The sequence below is a fragment of the Scyliorhinus torazame genome, chromosome 13, assembly GCF_047496885.1.
Source record: "Scyliorhinus torazame isolate Kashiwa2021f chromosome 13, sScyTor2.1, whole genome shotgun sequence".
NCBI lineage: Eukaryota > Metazoa > Chordata > Chondrichthyes > Carcharhiniformes > Scyliorhinidae > Scyliorhinus > Scyliorhinus torazame.
In genome coordinates this window covers 16551992-16577042 of record NC_092719.1, presented here as the reverse complement: position 1 = coordinate 16577042, position 25051 = coordinate 16551992, and positions in this window count along the sequence as shown.

The following is a 25051-nucleotide window of genomic DNA, read 5'->3' as shown; positions in this document are numbered from 1 at the left end:
ATAGTGCAAATGGACATAGAAAATCCAACGTTCCACTGTTTTAGTTTGCTGAAATCCTAGCCAGAACACGAATCATTATGGTACTATTTACACAAGGAACAGGGAGCTGCCTGAGCAGCCTTGCAAACATTCCTGTCTCAGCCAATATCATGATAGAAAAAGACTATTCCATTTCAGGGCCGTCTTGTGCAATCTCCGAAACAGCTCCTGCACTTGTCTATGGCATCGACACTTATTTCCAAGTCATTCGTTGCGTAAGAAGCATTTTGAGACATTTGTGGAGAGACATGGTAAGATGCTGTATAAACTGAAATCTTTTATTAGGCTCCACTATTTTTATGGGGCATGTTAGAGGGAGTTCAGCAGAAGATCTGAATGACAACCCACACCAACCCTAAAGCCACATCAAAGATTAACATTTCATTATCCTATCCCTCATTCTAAAGCGTTTTGCCTGTGCAACAAGATTATCTCAATCTGCTTGTGCCTACTGGTCAAATTAGCAAACATCTTTGTTAACCTTAGCAGTTTTATAATTGTGCCCTCCAGCTTTCCAAAAGGCACCATCTCCATTTTTTTGTGTGTTTATTCATGAAAATACTTGCAACGTTGATGAAGACATCATTTTTCCATTTTAGTGTTTTCCTATTATACAGGCTCAGCAAAATTAAATGATGATTTTTTTTTAAGGGTGACAAGACTGGGTTCCCATCAGTTGCTTCTAGGTTTTGAGGTTTTGAGCTGACAGAGAACCTTTGGCTTTCCAGGGCTAGTAGCACAGTGCAGTCGGATTCCACTTGTAATGTACTGCTGTTGCCACCCCTGCCATGCACAGACTGCCAGATACGGGTGGGGTCGATGTTTGCCCAATGAGGGAGGAAAACAAAGCACTACCCTCCAATTGTGCAGAAAGCAAATTTGCCTGCCTAACAATAATAGCTTGCATTCACATAGTGCCAGTCATGTGGGAAAATCGGCAAGATGCTTCACAGAAGTGTCTCAGACAAACAATGGAGCATTTTAGAGTGGGCATTGCAGAGCAGTAGGGGCCTAGATGGATGGCGGCATGTCCATCACTATTAGGTCAAGTGGGGTGACACACAAGAGGCCAGATGTGGAGGAAATTTGAGTTATAGGATGTTGGGGCTGCAAAGCTTGAGGACGATAGAGAGATTGGGCCGGGATTCTACCTTCTGGGGACTAAGTCCCCACGCCCGCCGCAAAACAGGCGAGAATCACTCCGGACTTTTTCCACGAAGGTCTGGGGTGATTCTCCGTTTTCCAGGGAGTTCACAGAGCCCCGGTGTGCGTCCCGCAGCTCTGACTGCCGGTGGGGCCCTGCTAGCCAGACCGCATGGCCGCGCATGCGCACGGCGACCGCAAGTGGGTCCGCACATGCGCACAGCGGCTCACTTCGGCGTGGTGCCGGAGACATGGCGGGGCCACACTGCGGGTCCGCGTGCTGAAGGTAGGTCCCTCCCAGATCGCAATGGTCTGGCCACCGCTGAGGCCCCCCCCGGAGTCAGATACCCCCCCGACCCACACCAGGACCACCACCGCGGCTGGGGTGGTACCACATGTAAACCACGCCGGCGGGAGTTCGGCCGGTCGTCTGTGGAGAATCGCCTCAGGAGCCTGTTCCAATGGCCCCCCGACAGGCGCTGCGTCGACCACGTGCGCGGGACTGGGGGGGGGGGTCCGTGGATAATCACGGAAGCGCCATCGCGCGGAGTTCCGGTGTGAACGGCTATTCTCTGCCCATGCCAGGCGTGATTACTGGCAGAGGATCGGAGAATCCCGCCCATGGAGTGAGGAGGCCACAAAAGGATTTTAAGATAAGCTTTAGAAGATTGAGGCTTTGAAAAATGTTACATTGACCAACCTTGACCTCTCAATAAGGAACCACTATCAAAGAGAGCACGGGTTACAGCACTGTGAAGCCAATTTTCCTTGACTGGTTTACCCTGTTCCTATTCCAATGACTGTGACATTGAAATCAGAGCGAGCATCGACATTGTCTTGGCAACAAGGTGGCACAATGGTTAGCACAGCTGCCTCCCAGCTCCAGGGATCCGGGTTCAATTCTGGCCTCGGGTGACTGTGTGGAGTCTGCACGTTCTCCCCGTGTCTGCGTGGGTTTCCTCCGGGTGCTCTGGCTTCCTCCCACAGTCCAAAGACGTGCAGGTTAGGTGGGTTGGCCACGATCAATGTGCCGTGTTACGGGGATAGGGTTGGGGAGTGGGCCTCGGTAGACTGCTCTTTCGGAGGGTCAGTGCAGGCTCGATGGGCTGAATGGCCTCCTTCTGCACTGTCGGGATTCTATGATTCTATGATCGAGGTCTTTAATTATTTAAATTGTTGCTCTCCTCCAATGGACTAGACAGTCAATCTGCGTCCATTCCTGCCTCTGGGAAACATCCTTGGTGACTAGACCGTGTTGGGGAGCCTTCCAGATGCCTTCCTAACAGCAGATTTTTCTGACATTGTCAAAAATCATAACAAATTGAACGACTTCTGATTTCAAAAATCTCTAACATGGGTCAAAGAGTTGAAAGAAACTTGGATAATCGATAGCTGACTAAAAATATAAATCGTACATGTAATTAATTCAAAAATAATCATATTCTAAATTTAAAATTTGTTTTCTTCGAGGAAATCTTAAAAAGACGTTGTGCAGCATTTGCAGGCTTGATGTATTTGTCAGTTCAAAGGAGGATGACGCCCATAAGACCTCAGTGAGAGCATATTTTTTAATTGGCCAATTTAAGTCAAAGTTCAAAGTCCTTCGTGTTGGACATCATTAAATCTGAAACTAATGAAGAGGGAATTCAGAAGGTTGGAATTTAGGTGGTGGTACAAGCTTGGGGTTTGAAAGCCTAATGGAAGGTCCACGGCGTTGAAGCCTGTGAAGTAGTTAGTGTAGGGACCAAGTCACTGAGCTTAGGAGAACGGTTTAGCTCAGTCGGCTAGACAGCTGGATCATGATGTGGAGTGAGGCCGGCAGCACGGGTTCGATTCCTGTACCGGCTGAGGTTAATCATGAAGGCACCGCCTTCTCAACCTTGCCCCTCGCCTGAGGTCTGTGTGGTGCTAAATTCAGGATGGCTTGTGTAGTATTCACAAAGATCACAAAATAGCTTTAACTTGAACAAAGCTATAAATTTATTAACGCTACTAATTTGGATTCGACACATACTCCTACATAATACACAGTTAATAATTAACGTCTCATCTACTTCCAATCTCGACACTAGTATAGACTATGATCTGCTCTCACTCACACTATCTTTCCTTCAGTCTGTACTCGAGCTATCTCCTTCACTTCCCTCCCCACAAGGCTTAGCATCAATGTCTTCTATACTTGTGACTCTAGCTCCCTCTAGTGGCTGATCTAGACATTTCATTAACCCTTGCGGTTCTTACATTTATGACAATGCCACAGTGTGGTGACCCTCAGGTTAAATCACCATCAGTCAGTTCTCCCCCTCAAAGAGGAAAGCAGCCTCTGGTCATCTGGTGAAACTTCAAAGAGGAGGGAGAATGGCAAATTCCCAAAAGAGCCGAAACACTGGAGTCCAAACTGGAACGAAAGCTAATAATGCAGCCTCAATGCAGTCTCCATTCTAGATGTTGCTTCCTGCAACCAGTCCACAGATTAGCACGCCTGGGTTGAGCAGGGTGGGGAAGATGTTAACATCAAATGGTCTCGTCCTATTTTCCTTTGCCGTAGGCTGACAGCCCAACTGAGGCCCTGCAGAATAAAGGCAGATGAAGTGGCGGCCATGAAAAATTCCTTCATTCCGATGCTAGTCCATTCTCTAAGAATTAATACACCCATCAGGTGGGAGAAAGCCTGCATTGGACCGGAGAATCCTTTGACACACAGAGGCTCTGCTTTGTAATGGTCTTGTAAACTCATGTAATGCAAGGTAATGGGTTTAGCTAATGACATCATTAGCAACAATGCGGAACTTGCTGCCGCAGCATCATTTCTCTGCCTGATAGCTGAGCTTGTTAACTCCATGAAGACTGGATTTCCTTTCCTCCCAATGCCGAAGTTACATACATAGATACATAGAAGATAGGAGCAGGAGGAGGCCTTTTGGCCCTTCAAGCCTGCTCCCCCATTCATCACCATCATGGTTGGTCATGCAACTCAATAGCCTAATTCTGCTTTCTCCCCATAGCCTTTGATCCCATTCTCCCCAAGTGCTGTATCCAGCCACCTCTTGAATATATTCAAAGTTTTAGCATCAACTACTTCCTGTGGTAATGAATTCCACAGGCTCACCACTCTTTGTGTGAAGAAATGTCTCCTTATCTCTGTCCGAAATGGTTTGCCCTGAATCCTCCGGCTGTGAGCCCTGGTTCTGGACACACCCATCATTGGTAACATCTTCCCTGCATCTACCCTGTCTAGTCCTGTTAGAATTTTATAAGTCTCTATGAGATCCCCCCTCATTCTTCTGAACTCCAGCGAGAACAATCCCAACCTAGTCAATCTCTCCTCATATGACAGTCCCAGCATCCGTGGAATCAGCCTGGTAAACCTTTGCTGCACTCCCTCGAGAGCAAGAACATCCTTCCTCAGAGAAGGAGACCAAAACTTCACACATGTGTGGGTCGGGACTGGTAGAGGAGAGAGCAACACAGACACACAATAAAGAAAGGTCTTGATTATACCGTTGGGACAGTTACCTGTGGGTGTCTAAATGAAATAATTCACCCAGTTGGTTTAATCTGTTTTCTTCAAAAAGTCAACAAATCTATATTTTCCAAGAGGAATTTCACATAAATCCACTGTGTTTGCACATCGCCAGCCCAAGGCACAGTTCCAGAACATTAGGTATTCCCACGTCAGGTTTGGAGAGGATAGGTAGGACACAGCATACTCCTGAAGAAGAGCCATATTGGACTCAAGCTCTGTTTTTCTCTCCACAGATGCTACCAGACCTGCTGAGTTATTCCAGTGCTTTCTGTCTTAGGAATGGTTTGAATGGGTGAGTTTTGGTTGCACCCCCTTTTTTGCACCTGAGATTTTTACCTATTTCTATCTGACAATGAATTGAAAGCAGATATCAGGAACAACAATTTGCGGGGGTGGGGGGGGGGGGAGCATGGTGGTATAGTGTCTAGCACTGCTACCTTGCAGCGCCAGGGACCCGGTTTCAATTCCGACCTCGGGTGACTGTCCTCCCCGTGTTTCCACTTCCTCCCCGTGTCTGCGTAGATTTCCTCCGGGCGCTCCGGTTTCCTCCCAGAGTCCAAAGAAGTGCAGCTTAGGTGGATAGGCCATGCTAAATTGTCCGTCCGTGTCCAAAAGGTTAGTTAGGGTAACGGGGGAGTGGGCCTGGGCGGGGTGCTCTTTCAGAGGGTCGGTGCAGACTTGATGGGCCGAATGGCCTCCTACTGCACTGCAGGGATTCTATGATTCTATGAACAATGGGCCAATCAGCAGAATGAATGAGGCCGCAGAACATTTGGTACTGATGAATGCACGAGTTGGGAACTTCATTTCAGATTGTCTTCTTCATTATTCACTTGCCCCCGTGTTATCTTAAACTCAGACCTCTTGCGCACTCGTGTACATTGCACACATACAGGTGTGCCTGCAAACTTTACCGTCTAGAAAGCCTTGTCGCACCTCCTTTTATGACCGTATCTCACAAGATTACGACACAGTTTCAGATCCAGGAGGTTCTTCATTCTATTTGATCTCATTCTTCCAGAATACCAACCCTCTCATCAACTTCCCTCTACAGCATTGATTGGTTCTTCAATATATTCAATGTCTTAACCTCGGCCACTGTTCCTGATGGCTGTTGCAGCTGCCTGTCACCCTCCATGTCAATAAGTCATTATCTCGGACCTACCCAATACTTCAGAAAGCACCATAGCCGTTTTACAGAGTGGTCATTTATCTCTCTTGCCCATTAGCTCAGAGAATAGCTCAGAGGTCAGTCTGGAGAGTGGGGAAGGCAAATGTTTGTGGTGAAACTAAACGAAAGGCAGAATGAAAATAACCCTCCTCAAGAGTTGAACCATCTATACGTCGAATGTTCAATGTTCGCCTCACTTGTCGGATGGAAAGATGAATGTTTGTCCACAGGGTGATGGTTGGCAGCGGGATAGGGGTGGTTGTTAGCGGTGAGTGGTTGCTAAATGACACTTCCGACCGTAAATAAATAAAATGACAAGAATGATTGAGAGCCGGGGAAAGCTGGAAGGTTCTGAAAGCTTTAAAATGGAAGTCAGAGGGCGTCAGAAAGACAGCGGATGCGTGTGGAAATAAAGTATCAGGCCTTTCTGACACCATGCCCATTGTTCCCAGGTTTGGTAATGGATGCCTTGGGAAAAAGAAAATGCTTCTCAAAAGAATTTTTGAAAACATGAAGTGAAAATAGATGGAAGAGAAAACAATGGTGACTTTCACTTAACCACTGCGAAGGTCAGCTGCCTTCCAAATACCTGTCCCCAATCCCTTTAGAAATTTGTCTAAAACTACAAAATTGTTTGTAATCACTGCGTTTGGTTATTGTCAGTTCAGTGAACTATTGAGTAGGCTGAAATAAATGTCTATATATAAGATATAGAAGTTCCTCATCAATTCCCTATTGGATTTATGAGCCATTATTTTATATTTATGGCCTCAAGATTTAGTAATCAGCACAAGTGGGAGCATCTTCTCTACACCTACCCTATCAAATCCTAGCCGTTTTCATAGTCTTACCACCCTTTGGGTCAAAGTCTTCTCCTGAATTCCCTATTGGATTTCTTGGAATTAGGGTAGCTGGAAGAACATTAATCAATGCTGTGGTTGGAGAGGACTGCCGCTTTATCTCTGTCTGTCTCTCTATCTCGTGCCAACTCATCTTCGCCTGACTGTCTACTTGCAAAGCCTGAAGGGTGCCATTAATTTTCTCTTGCTCACATCACAAAACTGACAAGATGCCACTGACTCTCCCTTTCTCTTTCGATTCTTAATTCCATTTTGCAGCTGAAATCCTTTATAGTGAGGCCTCTGTTTTTCTCTCTGATTCTCTCTCTCTCTCTCTCCCCTTCTGTCTCTAATCCCCAGCCCATTAACCTTACACCAGGATGTTCTGTTGAGTGGCGTCTGAACTCTGTGATTCCAATGCAATTCCCTTTCATTCTTAACCTTCCCCGTCCCCCAATGTACTTCCAAATCAATCTATAATATTGTTTAATCTTCTATTTTTGGTGTCATTGACAATTGTTGTCCATTCCGGGTTGCCCTTGGGAAGGTGGGGGTGGTACATCTTCATGGACAGCTGCACACCATCTGGTGGAAGAGTTTTCACAATGCTGTTAGGGAGAGTGTTCCCAATCATTGACCCAGCAATGAAAAATGAAGGGTCAATAAATGTCAGGGTGCTGTGTGATTTGGAAGGGAACTTGGAGGTCGTGATGTCCTCATGCATTTGTTACTCTTGCCCTCCTAAGTGGTACAGGTCATAGGTTTGGAAGATGCTGTCGAAGAAGCATTGATGATTCGCTGCAGTGCGTGGTATAATTGATGCAAACTGCAGCCATGGTGCGCTGCAGGGTGGAGGAGGAATGAATGTGAAAGGTAGTGGTGGATGGGATGGCAATCAAATGGGTTGCTTTGTCCTGGATGGTATCGAGCTTCTTGAGTGCCATTGCGACTGCAGCCATCCAGGCAAGTGGCAAAGATTCCATCACACTCCTGACTCCTGCATTGTAAGTGGTGGAAAAGCTATGGGGGAGATCAAAGTTATACCACTTGCTAGAGAAATCCCAGCCTCTGACCTGATTTAGTATCTATGGCATTTACAGTGCTGGTCCAGTGAGGGTTTGGCCCATGGTGACCCTCAGGATCTTGATGTTGGTGGATTTCCAGATGGGAATGCTGTTGAAATCCATGGGGAGGTAGTTAAAACCTCTCTTGCTGTAAAATGGGCATTGCTGGTGCTAGTGTAGCACAAATGTTACATACTCAAGCTTGCTGGCTACAAATCTTAAATCCAGATGAAATGAAATGAAAATCGCTTATTGTCACAAGTAGGCTTCAAATGAAGTTACTGTGAAAAGCCCCTAGTCGTCACATTCCGGCGCCTTTTTGGGGAGTATCAGATATACTGATAACACTGGCTATCATGTAAATCTTTTGGAACATGAGTGAAACCAGGGGCGAAATTCTCCCCCAACGGCGGGATGTCCGCCGACTGGCGCCAAAGCCGGCGCCAATCAGACGGGCATCGCGCCGGCCCAAAGGTGCGGAAGGCTCCGCATCTTTGGCGGCCTAGCCCCAACATTGAGGGGCTAGGCCGACGCCGGAGGGAATTCCGCCCCGCCAGCTGGCGGAAATGGCGTTTGTTGCCCCGCCAGCTGGCGCGGAAATGCGGCGCATGCGCGGGAGCGTCAGCGGCTGCTGTCAGTTTCCCGCGCATGCACAGTGGGGAGAGTCTCTTCCGCCTCCGCCATGGTGGAGGCCGTAGCGGAGGCGGAAGGGAAAAGTGCCCCCACGGCACAGGCCCGCCTGCGGATCGGTGTGCCCCGATCGCGGGCCAGGCCACCATGGGGGCACCCCCCGGGGTCAGATCGCCCCGCGCCCCCCCCCAGGACACCAGAGCCCGCCCACGCCGCCTGGTCCCGCCGGTAAATACCAGGTTTGATTTACGTTGGCGGGACAGGCAATTCCTGGGCGGGACTTCGGCCCATCCGGGTCGGAGAATCCAGCGGGGGGTCCCGCCAACCGGCGCGGCCGGATTCCCACCCCCGCCCAATCTCCGGGAGCGGAGACTTCGGCGGGGGCGGGGGCGGGATTCACGGCGGCCAACGGCCATTCTCCGACCCGGCGGGGGGTCGGAGAATGACGCCCCAGAGCTGGGCAAATGCGGCTCAAAGTTTGATTACATTTTTTTTGATCCTTAGTGTTGTGTTCTGCTTCTTCATGGAGCATAAGCTGCGTCCTTGATGTATACTCTGACAAAGGAAGGTTCAGACTTGGAGGTAGGTTTAACACATTTATTAAACAGTTAATAATTCTCCTACTTGAGTTTGACTCTCCTGCTAATCTTGCTATAGTAACTCAGTCTAACTAACCAGTCTGCTCTAAGCCACGTGGTGGGTGTGATGTTTCTGATCTGCCCCTGTCCTTCACTGTGAGTGTTGCCTGTGGAAAGAGAAAGAGCATATGTGCCCTGACCTTTATATGGGTTGCCCCCTTGTGGTAGTGTCACCTCTGGGTGTCTTGACTGCCCATTGGTCGTGTCCTAATCTATGTGTTCATTAGCTGTATATCTGCATGTCATGATGTCTCTGGTGCTCCCTCTAGTGTTTACTTAGTCTTAGTGTATTTACATTAACCGCTTGTGGATTTACTGTGATGCATATCACCACATTTAGCAGTAGTTTCACATAGAACATACAGTGCAGAAGGAGGCCATTTGGCCCATCGAGTCTGCACCGACCCACTTAAGCCCTCACTTTCACCGTATCCCCATAACCCAATAACCCCTCCTAAACCTTTTGGTCACTAAGGGCAATTCATAATGGCCAATCCACCTAACCTGCATGTCTTTGAACTGTGGGAGGAAACTGGAGCACCCGGAGGAAACCCACGCACACACGGGGAGAACTTGCAGACTCCGCACAGACAGTGACCCAGCGGAACCCTGCCGCTGTGAAGCCACAGTGCTAGCCACTTGTGCTACCGAACTGCCCTTACCGTTTTAAAGCTTTGACAAAGGGTCATCCGGGCACGAAACGTTAGCTATTTTCTCTCCCTACAGATGCTGCCAGACATGCTGAGATTTTCCAGCATTTTCTCTTTTGTTTCCGATTCTCTCTTGATTGGTCTCCCATTTTCCAATCCCCCCCACCCTCTAAACTTGAATCAACCAAAACCTTGGGGCCTGACACTACCTTGTGGCACATCCAGTCCCCACCTCACCGTTGCACTTGCTGAGTTACATTAACCCCCTGCCTGCCAATGCCTTGATTTTAAGATTCTTTTCGAATCCCCCCCAAGGCCTCGCCGTTCTGTATCTGTGCAATCCAGAGCCCGCACAGATGTTGATACTCTTCTAATCCTGCCCCTTTGGATGTTCCCAATTCTATCCTCATCGGCATTCACTTCTTCCGTCTGTCCAAATCTTCGAGCCGCTGCTGCCTCACAGCTCCAAGGACCCGGGTTCGATTCCCGGCTTGGGTGACTGTCTGTGTCGAGTCGGCACTTTCTCCCCGTGTCTGCGTGGGTAACCTCCGGGTGCTCCGGTTTCCTCCCACAGTCCAAAGATGAGCAGGTTAGGTGGATTGGCCATGCTAATTTTCCCCTTAGTATCCAAAAGGTTAGGTGGGGTTACTGGGTTACGGGGTGAGAGAGGAGACGTGGGCTTAAATAGGATGCTCTTTCCAAGGGCCGGCGCAGACTTGGTGGGCTGAATGGCCTCCTTCTGCACTGTGAGTTCTATGATTCTATGCGGCTGGGCCTACCTCCTCTGGAAACCACTTGTGATCCATAATATGAAGTGAACCAGAGATGACCTCTTAATTGGCCACCCACTTAAGATGCTAGTACCGCCTGACTAGCCAATACCAGTGGAGTCCGGAACCAATGGCAGTAACGTTTCAAAGATGGCGAGGGTCTGCCCGTCGGGTACACACTCTTACACAACAAGAATTCTTGCGTCTGCTTACCTTTATTGGTCCTTGATCCAACAACAGCTTGATTTTAAAGTGCTCAACTTTGTATTCAGATTCTGCCATGATCTCACTCCTTCCCATCTCTGAATCCTCTTTCAGCCCTACATCCCTCGGAGATCTCCGCACTCCTCCAGTTCTGGCCTTGTGTCCATGCTCCATTTTCTTCCCTCCACCCTTGCTGGCTGTGCCTCCAACTGCCTTGGCCCTGAGCTCTGGAATTCCATCGCTAAACCTCCCTGTCCCTCCACCTATCTTTCTTCCTTTAGACCATAAGACATAGGGGCAGAATTAGGCCACTTGGCCCATCGAGTCTGCTCCGCCATTCAATCATGGCTGATATTTTCTCATCCCCATTCTCCTGCCTCCTCCCCATAACCCCTGATCCCCTTATCAATCAAGAACCTATCTATCTCTGTCTTAAAGACACTCAGGGATTTTGCCTCCACAGCCTTCTGCGGTAAAGAGTTCCACAGATTCACCACCCTCTGGCTGAAGAAATTCCTCCTCATCTCAGTTTTAAAGGATCGTCCCTTTAGTCTGAGATTGTGTCCTCTGCTTCTAGTTTTTCCTAAAAGTGGGAACATCCTCTCCACGTCCACTCTATCCAGGCCTCGCAGTATCCTGTAAGTTTCAATAAGATCCCCCCTCATTAAGACACTCCTTAAAACCAGCCTCTTTTGCCAAGCTCTTCTTCCCCTGGCTTCAAACCTCCTTGCACCTCATGGAGTCAAATTCCGTTTGATAATGCTGCTGTAAAGCCCGGAATGTGCGATGGAAATTTAAGTGACCTGCATGGCAGCCTTTGGATGAAGGCACACAGGCTCTGATACCATTGAATTCTATTCTGAGTCAAACATCAGTCACAGCAAAGTCATCTCACAAAAAGAGATTACTTGTACAGAAATGTGCAGTCCTTTGGACCTTTTCCACCACAGTACCTCTCTTTAATCTCAGTTTCCTGCCTCTCTCTTAACATCCTTGCTTCCCAAGTAAATATCTATCTCCCATTAAGTACCTCAATTGACTCTACATTGAATGCTCTATGGCAGAAAATTCCACCCTCTTGCAATCCTTCATATGAAGCAATTGTTAACTGTTTTGAGCTGTGCGCCATGCAGTATCAATCGGTAAAACATTTATGTTTGCCAAACTTGTTTAATTGAGTCGAAATATCCATTTACTTACAGCCGAAATCAAGATATTAACATTACAGGACATGGCGGCATTGTTGAGTAGATTGCCTGGCAACGCCAGTGTCATAGCTCAGTGTCTGAGGTATTGGTTACAATAACACAATACTAATGTCATAACACTTTCAGGGTGTGCCTACTCCACCTGATACAGCCTGCAACGTTATACCTGAATTGGCCACATTCCATTTCCAGGGGTCGCAGCTAGTTTATTTGCTATCACATACACGTAGGAGTATAAAAGACTGTGAAATTAATTGGCGCTGTGTTGATGAACTCCTTCAAAAGAAGAACTGGGATAATTATCTGCTTAGAAATGCAATTGTGAGTTGGAGAGATGATCTAATGCTCTGTGGATGTGATGGCTCCCCTGACCGAGCACATTGTTTATGGGGGACAGATATCCAATGTTACAAATTACAATGTTGTAGAATATATCATACATAACCGGGACATGTGGCTCAATAATAATAATCTTTATTAGTGTCACAAGTAGGCTTACATTAACACTGCAATGACGTTCCTGTGAAAGTCCCCTCGTCGCCACATTCCAGCGCCTGTTCGGGTACACAGAGGGAGAATTCAGAATGTCCAATTCACATAACAGCACGTCTTTTGGAACTTGTGGGAGGAAACCGGAGCACCCGGAGGAAACCCACGCAGACACGGGAGGAATGTGCAGACTCCGCACAGACAGTGACCCAAGCCGGGAATTGAACCTGGGTTCCTGGAGCTGTGAAACAACGGTGCTGACCACTGTGCTACCATGCCGTCCATCCGAGCCAGTGGAGGGGGACTCGAAGATGAAGCAGTCCCTCGATGGCCTGGACATGCCGGTCATGGGGGAAGATAAGAGGCAGGGCCTGGACGCACCATTAGAAATGGGGGAAGTCGTGGAAGAGGTCCATGTGGCTATTTAAAAAAATGTTTATTTATAAATTTAGAGCACCCAATTATTTTCTTTCCAATTAAGGGCCAATTTAGCGTGGCCAATCCACCGAACCTGCACATCTTTGGGTTGTGGGGGTGAAACCCACGCAGACACGGGGAGAATGTGCAAACTCCACACGGACAGTGGCCCAGAGCCAGGATCGAACCCGGGTCCTCAGCGCTGTAGGCAGTAGTGCTAACCACTGGGCCACCGCGCTGCCCCATGGGGCTGTTTATGATCCACACAAGCCTTATTCAATCCGAACTCATCAAAACATATCTGCAGAACTTCCATTTATTTTTCTTTCACGTCTTTATTTAGCTTCCCCTTAAACGTGTGGGTTATTTGCCCCAACCACTCCGTGTCGCTGTTGTTCTTTCACTTCCTACATCTAATGCTGCAGAAGACAGACTTTTATCTGTTCCTACAGCTAATCTTTTTCTGGGATTGGTCGCTAGTCTGTTGCCAGAGGTTTATAGCTTGGGAGGCGCCACTTCGCATCAAGCATGGCTGAGCAGGAGCCTCTTTGACATTGCCACCTGCCATTGGCGTGTGTTGGAAGAGTTTTGCAGGTTGATAGTCAACCTATTTGGCTGCGTTATGACTGCACCTACTTTACCCGTCAAGTCCTGGGCTGGGACTCGAACACAGAGATTCTGCCTCAGAGACAGAGATGATACCCACTGTTCCACAGCACCTCCTCTACTCCCTGTAGCAGGGAGCTCTATATTCTAACCACTCTTTGGGTAAAGATGCTTTTCTTGAATTCCTCATTGGAAGGTTAATGATTATCTTGTACGTTTGGTGCTAGTTCTAGTCTCCCCACAGGTGGAAGCATCTTGTCTACCTCTACTTCATTAAATCCTATCATAATCTTCAAAGACCTCTATTGCGTTACCTCTTCGTGATCTCTTTTCTAGTGGAAAGGACTCCTTAAGCTGTTCATTATTTCCTGTTAGATATCACTCTCAGTTTTGGTATTATTTTTGAAACGGGCCTCCCATTATGGGCGTCCACTCCATGTGTTGTGTCAGTTTAGGAAAAGGGGAAGTGCAACGAGACCTGGGTGTCACGGTGGAACAGTCGCTGAAGGTTGGCATGCTGGTACAGCAGGCAGTGAGGAAAGCTAATGGCATGCTGGCCTTCATAGCGAGAGGATTTGAGACTAGGAGTAGGGATGTCTTGTTGCAGTTACACAGGGCCTTGTTGAGGCCACATCTCGAGTATTGTGCGCAGTTTTGGTCTCCTAGTTTGAGGAAGGACATTCTTGCTATTGAGGGTGTCCAGCGAAGGTTCACCAGACTAATTCCCGGGATGGCAGGACTGAGATATGAAGAAAGACTGGATCGACTGGGCTTGTACTCACTGGAGTTTAGAAGAATGAGAGGGCATCTCATTGAAACATGTAAAATCTTGGTGGGACTGGACAGGCTAGATGCGGGAAAAATGTTCCTGATATTGGGGACGTCCAGAACTAGGGGCCACAGCCTAAGAATAAGGGGTAAGCCATTCAGGACTGAGATGAGGAAGAACCTCTTCTCTCAGAGAGTTGTGGATTTGTGGAATTCTCGACCACACAAAGCTGTTGGGGCCAGTTCGTTGGATATATTCAAGAGGGAGCTGGACGTGGCCCCTTCGGCTAAAGGGATCAAGGGGTATGGAGAGAAAGCGGGATACTAAATGTGCATGATCAGCCATGATTGTATTGAATGGTGGTACAGGCTCGAAGGGCCGAATGGCCTACTCCTGCACCTATTTTCTGTGGTTCCATGTTTCACACCCAAAAGTGGACCAAATGCAACTTCCACGCCGATGAGTTGCTCCGAGGAATGCCACTCTGAGGAGCAAAAGGCTTGCGGGTGGTGTGTGTGGGGTTAAGATCAGGGATAGGTTCTGATGGCCTTTTCTTAAAAAGAATTATGTGACCTTATTAACCAGTTGACAAAACTATGATCCTTTGATTAAGCTGACTATCCTCACAACAGGAAGCATGACATTGATCACTCATCCCTTCAAAACAGTGAAGACAGACAGCTGGGTGATTGAATAGGCTGCTGTTTGACACTTTAAAAAATGCCAATAAATTTACCACGAGTGGGGTAAATTGCAGTACCTAATAGTATCAAGAGAGTGTCCTCAATCATGCTCAGGTACATTCAATCAAATGTGAAAGAATGGCCACAAGCTAGTCTGAATCATAGATCTTTTAACTTTTATGATTCAGTAGCTCGTGCGTTATGAATCATTCACTGGGCACACTCACTTGTCAATGACAAGTGGGATGCTAGGGGTTATGTAAGAATATACAAGGTTGATTCATCACTTCTCTTTTCTTTCTTTTAAGGTGACACCACAGCTCCCTTGTCTGTGCTCCCCAAGCGCCCCCCACCCCCCCACTCCGTGATTTGGCCTCCACAGCCTTCTGCGGCAAAGAGTTCCACAGATTCACCACCTTCTGGCTGAAGAAATTCCTCCTCGTCTCTGCTTTAAAGGATCGTCCCTTTAGTCTGAGATCCACCTGATGTCCCTCACCAACTTGGAGCTTGACAGAGCTGGAGTCCTCCATACTCCTTGATAATGACACCATCCCTTTCCCTCTGGCCTGCCTGTAGTCCACTTGTCTACTTGTCCCACTCACCCCTTGCTGTTCCCAACTCTATACTAACCATCCGATCCAAATCAGGAGCAGTGTCATTGCAGGCATCAGCTCTTACAGAGGACCACGTTTTCTCCCGGCATTATGGCATATTAAACATCAAATAGATTGTGACAGAACTCTCAATAGACCTTAGGAAGAAAGGAGGGTTTGGGAATGCGGCAGGCAATGGTATCATGTGTCACCACTGACAGCTTGCATTAAAATGTATTCTTTTTGTTCTACTTTTAACAGACGTGAGCATAAAAGTAAGTATTGCGTTGCAGAAGTCTGCATCACATTAGATCACAGATAAACCTTGTGACTTGGTGAATAATCCTTCCATCCTGTGCCTCCAGCTTCTCTCTCTCTGTCACAATACCTCTTGACTTTTCCTTATGTTATCGATATCTCTCAATATTATCAATATCATTGCTTCTCTAAACTTTCCTTACTTGTTCCATCTACCTTCAACTCGCGACTGTATTTGGGTGATGTGCCTGCTATAGCTGAATAGCTGGAGGTATTTCGAGGCAGTGAGAAGTGAGTATAAAGCTTGCAGCATTAGTGGGTGCGTGAAAGTCAGGTGGAGTATTTGGATGTTAGGTGTATGTCCCGAGTGCAGGGTGCGCTACTGGGTGACAGATGGGGCATTGAGCAGGGTGAGATTGCACATCTTCCAAATACAGTGCTACACACTCACTGATCTTCGGCCCTCTCTCATGATAGGGTAACACTGCACACAACAGAAGGGAGCAGCACAGAACCAGCAGAGACTCCTGACCCTAGGAAGGAGGGGATTCTCAGGGCCATGGGGCTGGCTGTGATGCAGCCTGTGAATCGGATCGAGAATTGCAATGTGGTCTTGACTCAAGCTGCATGACTATTGACTCCACACCCCCTTCCCTCACACCACTCTTCCCTTTTAGGTTTCTGCTTTCGGACACCCAAGAACACAATCTGCTCAGCCACAGGAACTCCAGGGCGAACAGAAAGTGCACTAGCGAAAATGATGATCACCCGATCTGACATTTGCAGCCTCCAGCTCAGGTACTGCCGCCGCACATACCTTGAAGTTCAAGTATAGAGTTAGGAACAGCCCGGGGTGAGCCACCTTGCAAAGGGCAGCACGGTAGCACAAGTGGATAGCACTGTGGCTTCACAGCGCCAGGATCCCAGGTTCGATTCCCCGCTGGGTCACTGTCTGTGTGGAGTCTGCACGTTCTCCCTGTGTGTGCGTGGGTTTCCTCCGGGTGCTCCGGTTTCCTCCCACAGTCCAAAGACATGCAGGTTAGGTGGATTGGCCATGATAAATTGCCCTTAGGGACCAAAAGGTTAGGAGGAGTTATTGGGTTACGGGGATAGGGTGGAAGTGAGGGCTTAAGTGGGTCAGTGCAGACTCGATGGACCGAATGGTCTCCTTCTTCACTGTATGTTCTATGTTCTATTTCTAAGCCGGTTGGCAGTGTGATGTCAGGAGAATACTTACAGGCGTCTGCCTTATACTGGGAATACCCACGAGAGTGCCATTCACAAGAAGGCAGACTATGTGGGTTGCACCTGAAGTGGTTGGTGGCACAGTGTGCTCCATCAAAATGGTGGGAGACCTCCTCAGGGTCACTTGCTATGAAACTGGCACCCAAAGTTTCACCCCTACAGCTGATTCACTTTTCCCTGAACACCTTGGAATTCCTTACCTTCCTCAGACCCTCCTCATGCCCTCTAGAAGTTAAAAAGTCCTTTGCCTGCCCCCATATAGGTCAACCTTCTTGGTCTACCATATCCCTTCTTCTACTCTTGGAATTTGCGAGTTGTTCGAATTAATTCTCTCTTTAGATCTTCACCTGGGTTTCACTGAGACTGAAACATTCTCCTGCTTCTGAAGCAGATGTTCGTTATTTGTGACTAATGTTCCTCAACCTACCTCCCCCAGTGAGACATGACTGATCTTCTCTAAATGTCCTCCTCGTGCATTCTATTACACTCATGCTTCTAAATTGTACTGCTGTGACCACAGCAGTTAGGATATGCTGAGCAAGTCAAATCCTGAGGGAAACATGCCTTACTGATCATAGCTTTTTTTTTTGTATTCTGAAAACAAGGAGAAACCTGCTGATCCTAGGACATAGACTTCCAGTCACACTTCCGGGACTTAAAAAGTTACATTTATTAACAAGAAGAAAAAAACCCTTAAGCACACAAGACTGATGTTACACAATTAAACACTCTCACAAAACCTCCACCCAAAAACCCAATTGATCAGTACACACAAGTAAACACCTTCTTGGCAACACTGCATTATAGATTTTTAACTCTAAGAATCCAGTAATGTTACCCAAGGAAAAAGTGCTGTCACTTTAGTAAAGGCGTATTGCTCAGCTTCTCACCCACTTCCACTCTGTTGTGGAAATCGAAGAAAATTCATAAATCAGACCATTTTCTGGAACCAAAGCATATCTTTCCTCATAAAGCCAATACTCAGCTCAACGAATTTCCTTAAATTATTATTAAATTTAATTTTTTCCCCTTTCATCTCCGAGTCCAATGTCCTCAGCAACTCTTATAACTCATTTTTTCCAAAACACAAAAGTCTTCCTGTTACCTCCCCCTTTCAGGTCAAATAAAGTTGAATAACCTTCCCTTGTTTATTCATGAAACCGTTGTAAGTTGTAACGGTCCCCTACTCCCTGTGACATTATACAAATGTACAGCATGTGAAGAGTTAATGTTATGTTAAGCCTAGCTACTAGAGGGAGCTAAGGGACAGGTCTACAAATTGCACTGGCTCTTAAGCTTGATGGAGGAGATTGGACTGGAACTGAAGAAGATATGGAACTAGTTAAGATATGATAGTTATAATTAGTAGATCGAGATAGTGTTAGTGAGTGTAGTTTAATTCTTACATGTATGTTTTCTATTCAGAATAAGTGTTGAACTCAAATTTAATCGTGTTAATAAAATTAGTTTAGTTCTTCAAAAGAGCTTTATGTATCTTTGTGATCACTAAGCCTTCCATCCTGGAAACCCCTCACCACACTCCACTTTGAAATTTAACAGCTGAAAAGCCAAGTATCTATCTATCTCCTAATGCAAATTTCTGAACCTAACCTATTTACTTATAAATCCTCTTCACCATGGCTGCTTATTACAAATGCGCGCATTCAACACCTTTACCCCCTTTTATCTCTAAACTGTCCCAGACAAGCTGTCTCTATTAACTTTTCTCCAATTTAATTAAATCATTCACACACACACACACACAAACACACACAGATATAGACAGACACGCCTTCTTTACAGAATAATACAATATTCTCCAAAAATATATATTTTTTAATTCAATCCTCACAGTACTTATTTCCATTCTGAGGAACTACTAGACATGGTATAACTTTAAAGAAATGTTACAAATTCAATAACCAGAACAGAAGCAGTTGTTATGTTGTCCTTAGTTATGGATACTGGGTGGCATAAATAGTGCAAAGGAAGTGGATTAATTAATTGAATACTGGTCGCACCCTTTTACCACACAGTTATCATTCAACATTTGGCACAGTGAGTTTGAGTGCTATGAACTCATTTCAAGGCGTGGTGAGGCCTGCAGGCTCCCATTTATGCTTTTCAGCGCTCCTTGAAAGAGGACGACTGCCAGTTTAGATTGAGTAAATGGTTACTCCCAATCTCGCTCCACCTTGGAGATCACCGTGGCTCTTAAAGTCTGTTCGATTGTTCCATTTAACCTCTCTCTCCCTCTCTCTGACTCTCGCTTGCTCTCTCTGTTTCTATCAGTCTCTTTCACTCTCTCTTTCTCTTTCAATCTGTCTACCAAACTGAATGAGCCTTCGGCTCATGTGGTCTGCCTGTGCGTCTCATTAATTCTCGGTGTCTTCCTGTCTCTACCTCTCTCCATAACAAACTGCAGAGCTTAAGGCCATATTGATGTCTCTTTTTGGATGTCATTTACTCTCCCTTGTTCTCTGTCTTACGACTCTCCCTCCAGAACCAATTGCAGTGACCCAGCCCTGTGCTGAGCTGCTTCCCCTTGGATATTTGATTTTCTCCCTCTCAGATAACTGAAGGAGCTTTACTCCGCAGTGATGACACATCTCTGTGGGTCTCACTTATTCCCTGCCTCAGATCCTGTTTGTTGTCATTTCTAAAAGTCTCCTCATAGTCTCACCGTTTCCCTTTTCCCTTTGGCCCTGTGGAGTAGTGGGAAGATTAAGAATAGGGACCTATCAGAAGGGTGTTTTGGCACATTTAGTGAGTAGAACCTCTACTGACGTACATTTATGGGCAAAACGCATAATATAAGCAGAATTATACAAAAACAATTATGTGGTTTCTGTGCCAGATTTGGGATCCTGTCGTAAAATATTTTCCAGCTACAGAATGCAAATCTCTCCCGTGAGTGATCTGAGCAACGAACATTTTGGGGAGTGCTCTGCATAGCCCCAAAATCTAACTCTAAGATAGCGTAAACCACGAGTGATGGAATAATAGGAGTCCCCACCCCACTCATCATTCAAATTGGATATTTGTCTCTTTTGTGAAATCAAAATTTGTACTCTGTCCTTTTGTTTAATGATTGAATAACCCCCTTCCCCCCATATAACAACTAACAAAACATATTGTTGCGATCAAAGTATGGTGCAAACGATTTTTAACCTCACTGACCCATTGGACAGATCACCAGTTGTAGAACCTAGCACCTGCCTGGTCCATGTTCCACTGAACTGGTGGCAGATCCTCTTAACCGGATTATCACATGAGTGGTGAAGTTAAAGATGAACCCCTATTCTGTCCATGCTTTGCCCTGTGGCTGATATATAATAGCCATCGTTCCCTGTGACTTATCTCGGGTGGGAACCCTCTGAGATATCTGTGCTCCTCCAATTCTGACCTTTTGTCCATCCCATAATTCAATCGCCCCGCTGTTTGTTGGTGGCCGTGCCTTCCGCTGGGCCCAAAGCACTGAAATTTCCTCCCTAAACCTCCCCATCTCTCCCCTCCTTTCAATCACTCTTTTCCAACACCTTACTTTGGTCTCTTGTGCTGCGCACTATCTGTTTATTTGATTCTATGTAAAGACCTTTGGGACCGTTCATTGCATTAAAGGTGCTGCATAAATGGCATTGCTTGTTGTAGGGCTTTCAATGAAATAAGGGAGCTCTGGCATTTGCTGCTTTCATTGAGATCACTGTTTCAGGCAGTTTTATTTATTCTTCTTATCGCCAGCCCTTCCCTCGCGGTGGATAGGGACGGGACTTTGCCGTGATGTCTATAGCTTGAGAATGAATAAAAATGAGATGAATAGTTTATTTCATGCCAGATATTTTAAAAAAGCAGTTTCTGTGCCATCGTCATACCATCCACACCAGATATCACACTCTATGGAGGGGTGAGGGGGTGGGGGGGTGGGGGGGGGGGCATGTTTTAAATTGTAAATGGTGTCAAATATACATTGCATTGGTAAAATGAGCTGGCTGGATATCTAGTTGAGAACAGGATTTGGGGCATAAGAAGTACAAACATGACACTTTTCAAAATAATGTGGTTGCAATTCCATCAGTTCCCTTGGACCCTGTCTCATGTTGCCCAATTGCAGCTCAGAGCTTCTGCAGCGAATGCAAATGCCATAAGGAGGCAGCTCTTGATCATTTATCTCCTGTCGAGATAACTGCCCTGGGAAAGGCGGGCCTGAAGGGGAGCTTTGCACAGCATGATTAATCAGGCACCAGAAGAAATTGCCTCCTGGTGGGGGGGGGGGGGGGGGGGCGGGGGGCAGAGGAGGAGGGGCTTGGGGGGGGCTGAGTGGGGGGGGGGGCATACTCTCACACTGTTTTACTTGCCGTTGGTTTGGGACATCACCCCCCAACATACACTCGGCAAGATTAGCATTGATGTGAGGACCGAATTGCTTTGCACTAACATGACACAATGTACCATAAATCACTGGTCACCTGTCAACAACAAACACCCCCAAAATGTGGGTTTAAAACTAAACCTTGTCCTCTGGAGCCTCAGACATATACGGAGTTCACTCGCAATATATAATGTAGCATCTTATGTGTGCCTATGCTTTGCCTCAATGCTAGGGAGGGGATGCTGTGCAGCAGATCACTGACCATATTCAATCTTTTCATATAACAGCGGTGTCAACAGATTTACAAGATAGGAAGGCTGCATGTGTTTTATTGGGCGTGCAATAAACAACAATGTTTTCACAGCTTCCCCTGATTCCGAAGCTCAACCGGTCCCCACTGATAGTTTGATGTGTTTCGCTGTATGGGCTGCAAGACGAGAAAAATATAAAGTTTCAGAATATCCATGCTGAAGCCTTTTTTAAAAAGAGAAAGGCCCTAAATGTTGGCCCAATAGCTCTTGGAGGTCAAGAGCAAGGCTGTGAAGAGTATAGGGACTGAGTTACATGACAAGATTCTAACGGGCAACGTTTGTAGATTACAGGAGGAAGAGTCACTCAGCGCTAATTTGCACAACCTACATTTCTGAGAGTGGGTGTGGGGCGATTGGTTAACGTAAACGGCTGGACTGTGATGTAGAATATTGCCAACAGCACAAGTTCGATTCTCCCTATTGGCTGTGGTAGTTCACGAAGGACTGCCTTTTTACTTTGCCCCACGCTTAATGTGCAGTCCTGTCTCCCAAGCTACCTCTCATGGACTTTGAATCATAGAATTTACAGTGCAGAAGGAGGCCATTCGGCCCATCGAGTCTGCACCAGCCCTTGGAAAGAGCATCCTACCTAGGCCCACACCTCCACCCTATCCCTGTAATCCCATCCAACCCAACCCAACCTTTTTGGACACACTGGACAATTTAGTATGGCCAATCCACCTAACCTGCACATTTTTTGGACTGTGGGAGGAAACTGGAGCACCCAGAAGAAACCCACGCAGTCACGGGAAGAACGTGCAGATTCCGCACAGGCAGTGACCCTTAGCCGGGAATCGAACCTGGGACCCTGGAGCTGTGAAGCAACTGTGCTAACCACTGTGCTGCCGTGCCTTGGCTAATTACTTTACAATATCTGAGAGTTCCGTTACAATAGCCTCTCCATCAGAAAGGCAGCCTGCGGGATTCTCTGTCAGCGTGATCCTCCGCTTCGCCGGCAGCGTACGCACGCCTGTGGGTTTCCCAACGCCGTGGGGGCGGCCACAGTGGGAAACCCCATTTGCCGGATGCGGGAACGGAGAATCCCGCTGCCGGTGGGGGGGTGCACCGTGCCAGAAAGCGGGGCTAGAAGGACGGAGAATCCCTCCCAGAATTTCTCTACCCCTGAGACCACGCACCTCTGCCCTGGCACGGCCCACCTGCTGCTGAAAGGCTTGCCCATGCGTTTTCCACCTCCCAGTCGGCTATTCCAATACATTCCTGGCCTTCACCCGCTCTAGAACTGAGCTCATCCAGAAACTCGGCTGCCCTTTTCCTGTCCTCACCAGTTCCCGCTCACTCCCCCTGCTCGCTCATTTGCAATTTTGACGTTGAGCAGTCATATTGGCAATATTCTGCATCACATTCCAGCCATGTAGAAATGATCTCATGTGCCTATTTTAAATACATGAACCCACAAATACATGTTATGGTTAGCACTGCTGCCTAACAGTGGCAGGGGGTTCAATTCCAATATTGGGCGACTGTCTGTGTGGAGTTTTCACTTTCTCCCCGTGTGTGCGCGGGTTTCCTCCGGGTGCTCCGGTTTCCTCTCACAGCCCAAAGATGTGCAGGTTAGGTGGATTGGCCATGCTAAATTGCCTTTAGTGTCCAAACATTAGGTGGAGTTACAGGGCAGAGGTGTGGGCGTAAGTTAGAGTGATCTACTGGGGGACCAGTGCAGATCCGATGGACCGAATGGCCTCCTTATGCACTGTAGACATTCTATTCTATGAAAACAATATGACACTGGATCCTGGAATGCCAATGCCTCAAATTCACAATTTTCATCCTGCCATCTCGATTTCTCCATATCTTTCACCCCTCTCCAGTCTGACATCATGGGCGGGATTCTCCGATCCCGGGGCTAAGTGTTGACGCCGTTGTAAACACCGGAGCGTTTTACGTCGCTGTCACCTGGCCCCTAGGAGCAGCGATCCTGCACCGCACCGGGGGCCAGCACGGCACTGAAGTGCCTCACGCAGTTCCAGCTGCCGATATAGGTGCCAGCATGGCCAGCGCGAGTTCGCACATGCGTGCCACGGCCGGCGCGAGTTCGCACATGCGTGCCACGGCCAGCGCGAGTTTGCACATGCGTGCCACGGTGGGCGCAAGTTCGCACATGCGTGTCACGGCCAGAGCGAGTTCGCACATGTGCACCATGGCTGGCGCGAGTTTGCGTATGCTCGTGTGTTGCCTTCTCCGTGCCGTCACCCGGGCAACATGGCGGAGCCCTACAGGGCCTGGCGCGGAGGAACATAGGCCCGCCCCTGGGATAAGCCCGCCCGCCGATCAGTAGGCCCCGATTGCGGGCCAGGCCACCGTGGAGCCCCCCTCCCCCACACTGGGACGGCCCCCGCAGCATGAACGCCGAGGTCCCGCCGGGTAGGACCACATGCGAATGATGCCGGCGGGTCTCAGCCGAACTCGGCGGGCACTCGGGGGGGGGGGAGGGGGGCGTTGAGTGTCTCCCGACTGGCGTCACGGCGACCCCCCGTGCCATTGTTGCCGATTCTCCGGTGACCGGAGAATCAGCGGACCAGCGTCGAATCGGCGTCGCGTGATTCACGCCCCCCGAGGGGGTCGGAGAATCCCGTCAACATGTGTTGAAAGCGAGAGACATTCCACCTTCTCCTTCTCTAGCTCTTTGGTCTTGAGAACTACTTAATTGTGGAACTCCTCACATCCCCTCACCCTTTAACCTCCAGGCTTGAGAAATCTAACCTTGCCGTTTGGCCAAAGGTTTTCCGATTTGTCACTAGTCCTACCCTATCAAACCTGGTCAGTGATCTACACAACAGATCTTTGCTCAGGTATCTCAGTAATAATCAAATTGTCTTGCCAAGTTCAATCTAAAAGAAACCACAATTTCTGGGCCAGTTTCATTCACTGGGTCCCTCCAGACTGAAATTCAGATATCAAATTACTTGATAGATTCTGATAATCCATCAACAAAAGAATTAAAAGTTTCCTTCCCTTTTCAAGGTGATCGCTAATAAAAGGAATATATATATATATATCCTTTTCTTTAAGAAAGAGGTTTTGTGAGGTTACTTAATTAAATGGTACAAGCTTAATTTGTCTCTCATGGGATGCGATATAATTAGCAGTTGTCCTAGAAAATGACAGGTGACATTCACTGTCAGTCAGGCTGAAGACTTTCCCCATCCACCCAACAGAATATTAGAGAGTAAATGCTCGTTGATTCTGTTCCTGGCAAGGAGTTTGATCTGCAGGAGTGTCGACTGGGTGTGGGTCAGTTGCCCCATTCTCAACTTCTCATTCATTCAGCCTCAATGACCAGAAAACTGGGGGGTGGGGTGGAAGTGGGGTCGGGGGTTTGGGCATCACACAAATTGGACATACTGTAGCCGTAGCTGGCCCACGCACTTGTCAACTGTGATTCTCTGCTGGGATAGAATCTCCGGACGC